Below are 13440 nucleotides of genomic sequence, written 5' to 3'. Positions count from 1 at the left end.
TAATAAATTTTTGCTGTTTTAAGTTGTTAAATTTGGCAATTTGTTACAACAATAATAGGAAACTAAAACAATCCTCTTGAGTGGAGAATAGCTAATTTATCAATACATTTCCATATAGCTTTAAAAACCGTTGTACAGTTAGAAGAACAAAAAGACTCGGTTTACAAAGTGGGTGAATATAAGCTACAAATAAAATGTTAGAATTATTTTTTATATAGCTGTTTATCTCTGAGGGAATTAGCCAAGAGCATAGGAAGTATTCTCTTGGCATTTTCTTCAACCAATAAAGAAGCTACCATATCCTAAATCATCTCCTATAATCCTTCATATGTCCATCTTGTTTTTTTATGTCATTTTTACAACTATGCCTATACTTTTTAATGTCCAGACTCTTAGAACTTCAGTTTTTCTATTTTTGATTATCAAATAAACCCCAAAAGGCTAAATTATACAGTAGAACAACATGGTTCACAAAGCACAACACTTTAGCAATTATTTCTTTAATAAAGTTGACTTAGACATTTTTCTGAATTTTTTTTTTAAGATTTTATTTTTTATTTGACAGAGAGAGAGACAGCGAGACAGGGAACACAAGCAGGGGGAGTGGGAGAGGGAGAAGCATACCTCCCACGGAGCAGGGAGCCCGATGCGTGGCTGGATCCCAGGACCCGAGCTGAAGACAGACGCTTAATGACTGAGCCACCCAGGTGCCCCAACATTTTTCTGAATCTTAAAGAATCCTAAATAACTATCAAAGCTTAAAGTCATTTAAACTTATATACACAGTTTACAACAAAATAATGGATTAAATTAAATTCAAAAAATTAGATTTCTAGAAGCAATGTGATTAAGTTTAGATGGAATCATAGCAGTGCTACTTCTATTATAATATCATTCAAGACTGTGATAACACTTATATATCTAAGTATCACACATACAAATATTTTCCTTCTCCCTTCCTTTGACAAAACTTCAAAGCAGGAGCAGGAACAACTTTAAAGATTATACAATTAGCACTTTCAGATTTTCTTCTAATTAATCACTGGGAACACTTGACTAATTTGGATTTAACTCCTAATTCAAAACAGTTTTCTTTGGTACAACTTTAATTTTTAAATAGTCACTTAGATGCACATAGTTCAACACTATTGAAATTATCTTTGAAAAGGTGAATTCATGTGGACATTTTACCAGTTAAAAATTCAACACCTATGAAAGTTGTGGTTACATCAATATCCACTTTCTCTGGAGTCATTTTAAAGCTCAGAGTTATAATTAATAATAATCACACATTTTTTAAAGGATATAAAAGAACATGTCAATTAATATTTGATTATTTTTTCTTTCAGAAATATTTTGGGGAAATGTCTAAAATGAAGCTATCTTTGTGAAAGAGATAGTGCCATTTAAAACACATACTGAAACATTCGTGTTAATTTATTTGTAAAAAGTAAATAGAATCTATATAGAAACATATTCCTGAAAATATAATCTATTTATTAAATATGATTTAATATATACTTTCCATTATTACACATAGCTGAGTATAATTAGAACAATGTACTTTTGTAATTAAGAACTTTTTAAAAAAGGGGCACCTGGGTGGCTCAGTCATTAAGCATCTGCCTTTGGCTCAGGTCATGATCCCAGAGTCCTGGGATTGAGCCCTGCATCAGGCTCCCTGCTCCACAGGAAGTCTGCTTCTCCCTCTCCCTCTGCTGTTCCCCCTGCTTGTGTGCTCTTTCTCTCTCTCTGTCAAATAAATAAATAAAATCTTAAAAAAAAGAAGAACTTTTAAAAAATTACTATTGAAATATAATATTATATTAGTTTCAGGTGTACAACATATTGATTCAAGTATTTTATACATCCTCAGTGCTTACTACAATAAGGCAGTCATTCTCTATAACCATACATTATTGGATTATTATTATTTATTTATTTATTTTTAAAGATTTTATTTATTTATTTGACAGAGACAGAGATAGTGAGAGTAGGAACACAAGCAGCGGGAGTGGGAGAGGGAGAGCATGCTTCCCGCGGAGCAGGGAGCCCAATATGGGACTTGATCCCAGGACCCTGGGATCATGACCTGAGCCAAAGGCAGATGCTTAACCACTGAGCCACCCAGGCGCCTGGCATTATTGCATTATTGTAACCATATAATATTATTGACTATCCTCCCTATGCTGTACTTTTCATTTCCGTGGATTATTTATTTTATAACTGGAAGTTTGTACCTCTTAATTCCTTTCACCTATTTAATCCCCCCACACACACATCCCTTCCTTCAGGCAACTACCATTTTGTCCTCTGTATTTAAAAGTCTATTCATTGCACTTGTTCATTTTATTTTTTTTAAACTCCATTTATAAGTGCAATCATATGGTATTTGTCTCTCTTTGTCTGACTTATTTCACGTAGCATAACACCCTTTAGGTCCATCCATGTTGGACGTTGTCACAAATGGCAAGATCTCATCCTTTTTTTATGGCTAAATAATATTGCCTTATAAATATATACCACTTCTTTATCCATTTATCTATTGGTGGACAGAGGTTGCTTCCATATTTTGGCTATTGTAAATAATGCTGTGATAAACCTAGTGTTTTCATCTTTCACATCTTTTCATATTAGTGTTTTTATTTTCTTTGGGTAAAAATACCCAGTAGTAGAATTACTGGATCATAGCAGTATTTCTATTTTTAACTTTTTGAGGAAACTCCATACAGTTTTCTACAGTGGTTATGCCAATTCACATTTCTACAAATAATGTGCCAGTTCTTACTTTTTTCCACATGCTCACCAACACTTGTTATTTCTTGTCTTTTTGATTCTGGCCATTCTAACAGGTGTGAGGTCATAACTCATCGTAGTTTTGATTTGCATTTCCCTGATGATCAGTGATTTTGAACATCTTTTCATGCATCTGTTGGATATCTATATGTCTTCTTTGAAAAAATGTCTATTTAGGACCTCTGCCCAATTTTTAATCAGACTGTGTTTTTTTTTTAATGTTGGGTTATATGCGTTCATTATATATTTTTGATATTAACCCCTTATCAGATATATCATCTGTAAATATCTTCTCCCATTCAATAGGATGCCTTTCATTTTGTTGCTGGTTTACTTCACTGTGCAAAAGTTTTTTTTTTTTAATTTTAATATAGTCCCAATAATTTACTTTTGCTTTTGTTCCCCTAACCTTAAAAGACATATCTAGAAAATCATTGCTAAGCCTGATGTCCAAGAGATTATTGCCTGTTTTTCTTTTAGGAGTTTTATGGTTTCAGGTCTCACATTTAAATTTTTAATCCATTTTTAATTTGTTTTTGTGTATGGTATGAGAAAGTGATCCAGGTTCATTCTTTTGCATTAGCTGTCCAGTTTTTCCAGCACCATTTATTGAAAAGACTGTTTTTTCTCCATTGCAAAACCTTGCCTCCTTTGTCATAGATTAATCGCATAAATGTGGGCATGGGTGTATTTCTGGGGTCTCCATTCTGTTCCATTGATCTGCGTGTATTTTTATGCCACTACTATACTGTTTGATTAGTATAGCTTTGCAGTATATCTTGAAGTCTGGGATTGTGATACCTCGAGCTTTGTTCTTCATTTTCAAAATTACTTTGGCTATTTGCAGTCTTTTGTTCCATATAAATTTTAGGATTATTTGTTCTAGTTCTGTGAAAATTGCTATTGGCATTTTGATAGGGATTGCGTTGAATTTGTAGATTATTTTGGGTACTATAGACATTTTAACAATATTAACGTTTCCAATCTATAGCATGGTATACCTTTCCATTTGTTTGTGTCATCTCAATTTCTTTTATCCATGTCTTATAGTTTGAAGAGTATAGGTCTTTCACCTCCTTGGTTAAATTTTATTCCCAGGTATTTTCTTTTTGGTGCAATTATAAATAGGTTGTTTCATTATTAGTGCATGGAAATGCAACATATTTCTGTATTTTTTTTAAGTAGGTTCCACACTGGTCTTGAATTTGTGACCCTGAGATCAAGACCTGAGCTGAGATTGGGGCACCTGGATGGCTCAATTGGTTAAGTCTCCAATTCTTGATTTTGGCTCAGGTCATGATCTCAGGGTCCTGGGATCAAGACCCGCTATGGGCTCCCCACTTAGCAGGGAGTTTATCTCTCTCTGACCCTCCCCCAGCTCGTGCTCTCTCTCTGAAATAAATCAATCTAAAAAAAAAAAGACCTGAACTAAGATCAAGAGTCAGACACTTAACCTACTGTCACCCAGGTGCCCCAGATTTCTGTATTTTAAATTCGTATTGCACAACTTTACTAAATTAATTTATTCAAGATTCCTATAACTGGAGAGTAGATAATGAATCCATCCACGCAACAAAAAACTTATGGAGCACCTAGTATGTGATAGGCAAGTCTTTTAAAGTTTGGAAAGCAACAGTAAGAAAATCATACAGATTCTTCATGGATCTTATATTTTAGGAATGAGTTATCAATAGGAATCTGTTAGTGATAGATTTGAAGAGAACTGCTGACCTCTTGATTTTTTGTTTGTTTTTTGCTTGTTTGTTGTTTTGTTTTTTGTTGTTCTTTCCTTTTTTTCATGGAACAGGGCATATTTGGGCAAATCTTGCTCAGACTGCACATAGTCAATGGATTATATAAATCTGTACTTTCTTTTTTTATAAATCTGTACTATTAATAACATTCGTTTACATTTCAAAATGAATGTAAGGTAATTTGCATAAAACAAAATTGCAGAAACAATCACCTGTATTAATTACTTCAAGAATAGTATAGTAAAACAATGCAATTACTGTAAATTAGAACAATAACTACTATAGGACTTAAACATCACTGCAAATATTAAAACCAAGGAGAAAACTGTTATTTATGGTTGGAGTCTACATTGTTCGTTGAACCTTATATTGCTGTACTATTTTACAGAGATTCACAAGTAGTTAGAGAAATTAGTTCTACTTTGTGTATAAGGAATGGAATGTTTCCAGCTGGTTGTATAAAACAATAATCAAACAATAGACATTTATTTATCTTCCTCATGCATAGCCTTATGTTATAAGTAAGTAATATTATAGAATGATGGAAATATGATCTTCAGAATCATCCAGGTCCTTAATTTTGCCACTTACTAGCTCTGTTGCTTTGAACAAAGTATTTATCTGCTCTAGATTATTGAGATCTTTATGTATGAAATGAAGCTCATTTTACTTTGTCTTGAGGATAAAATACAATAAAACATCATATATGAAAGCATCTATGACTTACGGTATATAGTATTTACTCAGTAAATATTTAGCTTCTTTTTTTTCTCATGTTTAAACCATATTTTTATTAGGAAGATGCTACTATTACAGATAAAGTAAATAGAGTGCTGTTATTACAAAATAACATCAATATTGTAGTAGCTAAGGGCAGGCCACCCCAAGATGAGCTACTTTGGCATGAACATAATTTTGAGTTAAAAGCAAACAAAACCCAGCAGATTCAGGAAAAAAACAAAAAACAAACAAAAAAACTCTTTACCTCCTTTCAACTGCCTGCTTGTACCAGGAAGACAGCTGTTAACAGAGTTTCCTTTTTACCTAAGAAAGTTATCTACATAATAGGTCAGCCTTTTTATCAACCCAGAACATCTCTCACCTTCCTGTTAAAGTTGTTTTCTCCCCTTTGTATCTTCAGACCCCTCCCCCTTTCCTTAGCTCATTTAAGCATCATGCTGCCTCATTGTCTTTGGAATTTCATGTTTATGTGGATTCCCCTTATGTACACTAGTAAATTTGGGTTACTCCTGTTAATCTGTCTCATGTCATTTGATTCTCAATCTAGCTAGGAGGACTAGCTGGAAACTCCTCCTCTCCCACAATATTAGGTAAAATGAACTAAAAAGTAATTATTATTATCATTACAGGAATAAAATTACGTTTTAAAAAATACTTCAAATTTATATTAACAACAACACAAATTATCTGGAAAAATCCTGTTCCAATTTTTTCACAATTGGAGTTCCAATTTATTCATAAAAAGTACCTTATGAGTTGTTCCACTGTGAACAATTAGTGAGACAGTACAATTATAAATAAAATACTTGAGGAAATCTTAGATCATAATAACAAAAGGTAGTCTTTCTTTTATTAGTCTTTTTTTTTTTCGTATGTTGTTTGTACATTTTGGCTATTTCAAATAATGCTGCTCCAACTAAGAATATTCTGTGCTTATTTCTATGAAAAAAGTGACACGGTGGAAATTTGAGTGCAAAGGGAGAGTATATTATGAGTAGGAGTCAGCTCCCACTTGTGAAATGTGATAATGAAAAAGAATTCCTGGGGTTTGGGATTGAGATGAAAATAAGAGAACATAATGAAAGAGAGAGGCTTGTAGGATATGAAAAGAGGCAACTAACCCCAGTGGGACCCTGCCATACATGATGAAGGGAGCATTTAGAGACTGCCAGCCACCAGAATAATGTTCATGCCAAAAAGTGGTCCATCTTGGAACAGCCTGCCCTTGGTCCCTACAAGTAAAAAAAAAAAAAAATCAAAGCACAGAATACTACAACTAAAATCTATTATTTTAAAAGTTTAAAACAAGTATAGCTTTATATTCTTATGAAGATATATGATAAAAAATTTTAAAAAGAAAACAAAAGATACAAAATTCAGGAAAGATGTTGCAATGAGGAACTTCAAGTGTTAATGGTCTACTTATTTCAGTAGATGATGGGTTCTTGGACAGTATGTTGATATGATGATGATGATGAATATTTAAAATATGCATTAGAATAATTCTTTTGTATTTTTAAATATTTTATAATACAGAGAAACAAGCTTGTGTATTTTTCTCATTCCACTTTCACTAATACTCAAAAGTGGTTAATTCCCATATTAATGAAGAAGAAGTAAATGAACAGAATCACTTATCCATGTCACACATCTAATTGGAAATAAAATTGAGATTATTAAATTTTCCGGTGCTCATATCACTTTGCAGAGATTATCTTTTTTGAGAAATGCTAGAACATAAGAGGGGCATCTCATAACACGGACACTTTTCTAAATAACTTGGAACTGGTTCAATGTTCTTGTGAACTCATAAAAATAACATTTTAATTAATATTGGACATGAATCTGAAGGGGAGCAGAACTAGCAACCCCAAAATACGCCTCTTTGCATAAAGATTATCTTGAGCTGGTTATTTTTAGGGAAGAGTAGACACAAGAGAAGCTTTAAAAACCTTACAGAAGTTATCCTCTTGTGAGACATTTGCATTTATGAGGGAAATCTCCATTTATAAAGGTGTCTCCCTTTCTATACTAGGAAAAGGAGGATGACAAAATCTCTAGAAACTCTTATCAATAGAGAACTGAGCTGACTTAAATCTGCATAACAATCACATTCTTGTTTACTGTGTTTTGCTTGATAACTTCCCAAATTGGTTTCCCTCCCTGTTGGCATCTTCTCTTGTCTTTAGCTTGAGTTGGTATGTAAGGTGGTGACTTGGGCCATTTCAGAGAATTAGTCAAGTCTTTTTGTTTTTTTGTTTTTTGAGGGTTTTTTTTGTAATTATTGTCATTAATTTTACCTTTACCTGTGTTATAAACTATGATAATTTTGATTTAGACAGTTACTTCTCTTATAGAGGTACTGTAAATAAGAAAACAAAGTCTCTAATTTCATTTTTTACTATTTTTGGCACACTTTATTTCTTTGTATAGATACAAATACCCATCTGATATCCTTTCCTCTTTTTAAAATCAAATATGGTAAAATATACACAATATAAAAATTTACCATCGTAATAATTTTTGTACAATTCTGTGGCATTAAGTACTTTCATATTATTGAGCGACCAGCACCACCATCCATCTTTACAATTTTTCTGTTTTCAAACTGGAGGTTTAACCTATTAAACTGTTACTCCTCATTCCTCCTCCCCTCTCATCCCTCAGCAACCATCATTCTACTTTTTGTCTTTAAGAATTTGACTATCTAGACACCTCATATAAGTGGACTATTATTTTTTTTTTAAAGATTTTATTTATTTATTTGAGAGAGAGAATGAGAGAGAGAGAGCGCACGTGAGGGGGGGGAGGGTGAGAGGCGGGAGGGTCAGAGGGAGAAGCAGACTCCCCGCTGAGCAGGGAGCCCGATGCGGAACTCGATCCCGGGACTCCAGGATCATGACCTGAGCCGAAGGCAGTCGCTTAACCAACTGAGCCACCCAGGCGCCCATAAGTGGACTATTATAATATCTGTCCTTTTGTGTTTGGCTCATATCACTTTGTGTAACGTCTTCAAGGTTTCATCAATGTTGTAGCATGTGTCAGAATTCCTTCTAAGACTGAATAATATTGCAGTGTTTGCATATACCACATTTTGTTTATCCATTCATCCATCAATGGACACTTACATTGTTTGTACATTTTGGCTATTTCAAATAATGCTGCTATGAACATGAGCACACAAATATCTCTTCAAGTCACTGCTTTCAATTACTTTTGGTATATACCTAGAAGTGGAATTGCTAGATCTTATTAATTATATTTTGATTTTTTTAGGAACTGCCATATTGTTTTCCACAGCAGCTACATTATATTTCAACCAGCAATGCACAAGGGTTCCAATTTCTCCACATCCTTGCTAGTGATGTAGGAAAGATGTTAGGGTTCCAAGCTGACAGCCAAGAAAGAATTCTTGAGACATCTTTGGAGCAAAAGGTGATTTTATTAAAGTACAAGATAGGACCCGTGGGCAGCAAGAGCTGCAATGGGGTCATGAGGAGTGGCCCATTAAATACTTTCAAGCTGGAAGGGGCTTAGGGATAGTGTAAGTCTCTAAGGGATTTTGGAAGCAAGGTTTCCAGGACCTTGAGGGGGGCTAGCTGTTGTTGGGAAAATGTCATTTATTACCATCTAATAAAAACTTAGTCATGAGACGCTTCAGATATATATCTGTGGGCCATATGCTTGGGGGATGATTGCCAACATGTATCTTGGGGGTTTTAGAAATAAAGGAAGTTTCCAAGGGAATTTTTATACATTAAAGTAGACTTACAGGATCCTGGTTGTGGGGGGTGGTTAGGCTAGGATTGCCTTTTGCCCTTAGCAAAGTATTAACATCAAGGCAGTTCAATCCCTAGAGGAATATCACTCTGCCTGTTTCAAGGATTTGTCAATGGGCTGTAAGTAGTAAGGAAATTTAATAATTTTTCTTCTGCCTTTGTTTCCCACATCACTAACACTTGATATTTCCCATTTTTTTATCATAGCCATTTTAATAAATGTGAAGTGGTATTTTATTGTGTTTATGATTTCCATTTCCCTAGTGATTAGTGACACTGAGAATCTTTGCTCATTGACTATTTGTATATCTTCTTTTTTTTTTTCAGAAATTGCATTAAACATTTATTTTCACAGGCCATCCTTTACAAAGATAGTAAGAGATTTCTGAAGTCCACCTTTGAATTCTTTTGGGATTGACTCTGACTAAGCAACATTTTTAGTTGAGAGAAGCGTTTCTTTGTTTTGCTCACATTCTTTGAGGAGCAAGTGGGTGCTGACTGTCCAGATGTAGGTGTCCTGAATATCAAGGCTGGGCTCTTGCCTTTAGAACCACCCTTCTGATTCAAGGCTGCAGAACTTGGAGTCTTTCTCTCCGGCGTCTTCAGGCTAAGCTTGCTCGTAGGAGTGGTAGGACTGCTCCTCAGTGCTGAGAGAAAGCTTCTACTTCTACCAAGATGTTTAACTGTTCTGTTGCATGTTTTACAAGTAGTCAACAATACACTTTTGGAGTCTTTGTATTTTTTCACAATTTTTGCTTCTTTAAAACTGAGTGTATAATTTCTTGCCTCTCGGTTAAGAAGTTTTTGTATTTTGGGTGTCAGTTTGGACTTGGGTTTGAGGCGCACTCGAGAGTTATCCAAAACCAGCAACTGGAAACAGTATGGACGTGTTCCGCAAAAGTTATGTTATCATAGGAGATAGCGGGCCTGGCCCGGGCAGCTATCGTGTAGTTACCGCGCCGCAGCCTCAAGGTAGTGCTTCTGCCTCATCGTTACCGCCACCTCCACGCCGCCAAGACGAGCGACAAGACCTACTTGTACATCTTCTTTTGAGAAATATCTATTCAGATGTTTTACTCATTTTATAATTGGGTTACTTTTATTGTAGAATTCTGAAAGTTCTTTATATATTCTGAATATTAACCTCTTATCAGATATATGGTTTGGAAATAATTTCTCCCATTGTGTAAGTTATTTTTTCATTCTCTTGATAATTTTCTTTGATGCAAAACAGTTTTAATTTTAATGAAGTCCAGTTTACCCATTTTTCTTGTTCTTGCTCATGCTTTGGGTCATATTTAAGGAACAATTGCCAAATCTAAGGTCATGAACTCCCTCTTATGTTTTCTCCGAAGAGTTTATATTTTTAGTTTTTACTTTATGTCCTTGGTCTATTTTGGTCTCATTTTTGTATATAGTATAAGGTAGGAGGCCACCTTAATTTTTTTTTTCCAATGTGGATATCCAGTTTTCCAAGTACCATTTCTCTATTGAATGGCCTTGGCATCCTTGGGGAAGAACAATTGTCCATAGGTGTGTGGTTATATTTTTAGGCTTTCTATTCTATCCTATCTTTTGCCAGTAAAACACTACTTTAATTACTGTAGCTTTGTAGTAAGTTGTGAAAGTTGAAGTATGTATGTTAGACCTCCAAATTTGTTGGTCTTTTCAATATTATTTTGGGTATTTGGGATATCTTGGCATTTCATATGAATTTTCAGATGGGTTTGCCATTCTGAAAAAAAAAATGACATTTTGGTTAAGGATTGTATCAGATCTGTAGATCACTTTCTGTAATATTGATATCTTAACAGTATTAAATTTTCCAATCCATGAACATGGGCTGTCTTTCCATTTATTTGTGTCTTTTTAAATTTCTATTAGTGTTGTTTTGTAATTTTCAAAATACAAGTTTTGTGCCTTCCTGGTTATAATTATTCTTTAATATTTTATCTTTTTTTATTGCTATTGTAAAAAGAACTATTTCCTTACATTTCTTTTTGGATTGTTCCTTGCTTTTGAAGAATGTTTTTTCCATAAATAAATGTGAATATATCAAAATACTTTTCCTACATGTGTTGTTGAGGTGATCACTTATTTTTTCCCTGGATAAATTAATAAGGTGATTCATCTTGATCAATTTTTGAACTGGAAAACAGTCTTTTATACATGGCATAAACCCAACATTTTTGTGATGTATTATCTTTTTAATGTATCACTGGATTTAATTTGCAAATATTTTGCTTAGGAGTTTTACATCTCTAGTTATGAGAAATTTGTCTGGATTTTTTTTTTCTGCCATGGTCTCTTATTCTTATATATATATATATATATATGTATATATATATATGTATATACAAATATATATATATGATGTATTCATACATGAAGTCAAAGCTATTATAAATAACCTAATAAAATGGTCTAATAAAATAAATTATCAAATTATTTTATTCTCATCTTGTAGAATTTGTATATACTGGCAGTAATTCCTTAATTGTATTGTAGAATTCATTGGTGAAAATATCTAGACACGAAATGAATTTTTTTTTTTTTTTTGGAGGGGGGTGAAAACAAGTGGATTTAAATACTGATTCAAAATCTTTAATGGTATGGGAATATTTAAAAATTCTATTTTTGTGGCAGTTTCATGTTTTTATTTCTAGGATTTTGCATTTTAAATAAATTTTCAAATTTGCTGTCATACAGTTGTTATAACCTCATAATATTGTGATTTCTGCATATCACATATGTACATTTTTGTCTGATACTTCCAATCAATATACTTTGAAAAAATCAAGGTGACTTTTTAATGTTCAAAAAGATCTTAATATTTTCATATGATTTTTGAATGTGTCTAATTTTATGGCATTCAAAGTATTTTCCCTTAATGCTGAAAACAGCAGGATTCTGGAGTGATAATGAGAAAGTTTAGAAGGTTACAAAATAGCGTTATAGAGTGCCATTTTAATTAGCGTAAAATAATAATATCATCATCTCATTTGTCAATAAATCTTATTTGAGAATCAATCTAAAATTCTCAAATATAAAAGCATAACAGAAAAAAATGCAGAAAATAAACTACACAAAATCTTTGTTGAGGTGCATTTGATCTGGTCTTTAGTATTAGTATTGTGTTTCAGCAATGATCAGCAAATTTAGTATTATTTTTAATAATAATTATAATGTGAATTCAGAAATAATTAGGTCTAGTTTGAGTTGTTACTTATCAATAAAAATAAAGTAATATAAAATGAAATATTTTCCACTAGTAACAAATATGAGCTGTGTAATGTGCACAAATACAATAAATTGAATCTTAAAATGAATGTAATGGCTAAAACTTAAAATCCTATGTCATTACATTATTATTATTTCTTAAGTAATGAATGTTCATTTAGTTCTGAAATAGCATCAGTGATTGTCGGTAATCTTTGCATTTATGCCACTTTTTAAAGAAACAATTTAATTTTTCACTTTAAAGTGCATAAGAGATTTTGTGTAGAAATACACTTGATGTGGTTTTGGAATATTGGTGAGGTTCAGTGGGGTGGAGTCCAGAGCCAACGACCAAAAAAGAATTCTTGAGACGTCTTTGGTGCAAAAGGGTGGTTTATTAAAGCTTGGGGACAGGACCCGTGGGCAGAAAGAGCTGCTGCCCTGGGGTTGTGAGGGGTGGCTGATTGTACACTGTGGAGTTGGGGGAAGAAAGGAAAAGGAAGTTTCAAAAGGATTTTCATATGTTAAAGAAGACTCACAGGATACCAGAGTCCTTGCCATTGTCAAGTTAAGGTTATTTTTCTCTCTAGCAAGGCATTAACGTGAAGGTAGTTGGGATCTTCCTGGAGGAACATTATACTCAGCCCACTTCAAGTATCTGTCAATGGGCTGCAGGTTATAAGGACATTTAATTGTATCTACATTTCCTTCTAGAAGCTAGGTTATTGATAGAAATGCTTTGTTCTTGTAGATTGCTAAGACATTTGTAAACTGAGGGAGATTCAGGTCTTGCAGGATAATGATCCCTACAAGTTGACTATTTGTTTTTCCTTTCCTTAGCTTTAGGGCAACCAGGAGTGCCTGAGGAATGTTACATATATCCCATGGAATGGGGGGAGTTGTGGGGTGTCAGCTTCTGCTTTGTCCTCAGCTTGCCTTCTGTTCCCTCATCACTCTCATGCTTGAAATAAGTATAATTTAAACTAACTCAGGTGAAGAAAGATACTACCTTAAATTTAGTGAATGAGGAGGCTGTTTTAAGCATCCCTCGGACAGGTTTATGTAGTCAAATTAACATTTATTAATTTCCATTTTTTTCTGTGGTCTTTGGTAAGAAAGCACAAATGTTCTAATAATCTGAACAAATAATT

The 13440-nt window shown here is 33.5% G+C and overlaps 1 pseudogene; it reads right to left on the bottom strand.

Moving 5' to 3' along the window:
• Positions 1 to 9433: 9433 nt before the first annotated feature.
• LOC112835752 (UPF0711 protein C18orf21 homolog pseudogene) lies at positions 9434 to 10060 on the bottom strand (annotated as a pseudogene).
• Between the last annotated feature and the right edge of the window lie 3380 nt (positions 10061 to 13440).

The sequence above is a fragment of the Callorhinus ursinus genome, unplaced genomic scaffold (genome assembly GCF_003265705.2).
Source record: "Callorhinus ursinus isolate GAN/ISIS: 27379988/994484 unplaced genomic scaffold, GSC_fseal_2.0 scaffold2, whole genome shotgun sequence".
Lineage (NCBI taxonomy): Eukaryota > Metazoa > Chordata > Mammalia > Carnivora > Otariidae > Callorhinus > Callorhinus ursinus.
Note: the sequence above shows the minus strand (reverse complement) of the source record. Positions and strands in the feature narration are given on the sequence as shown.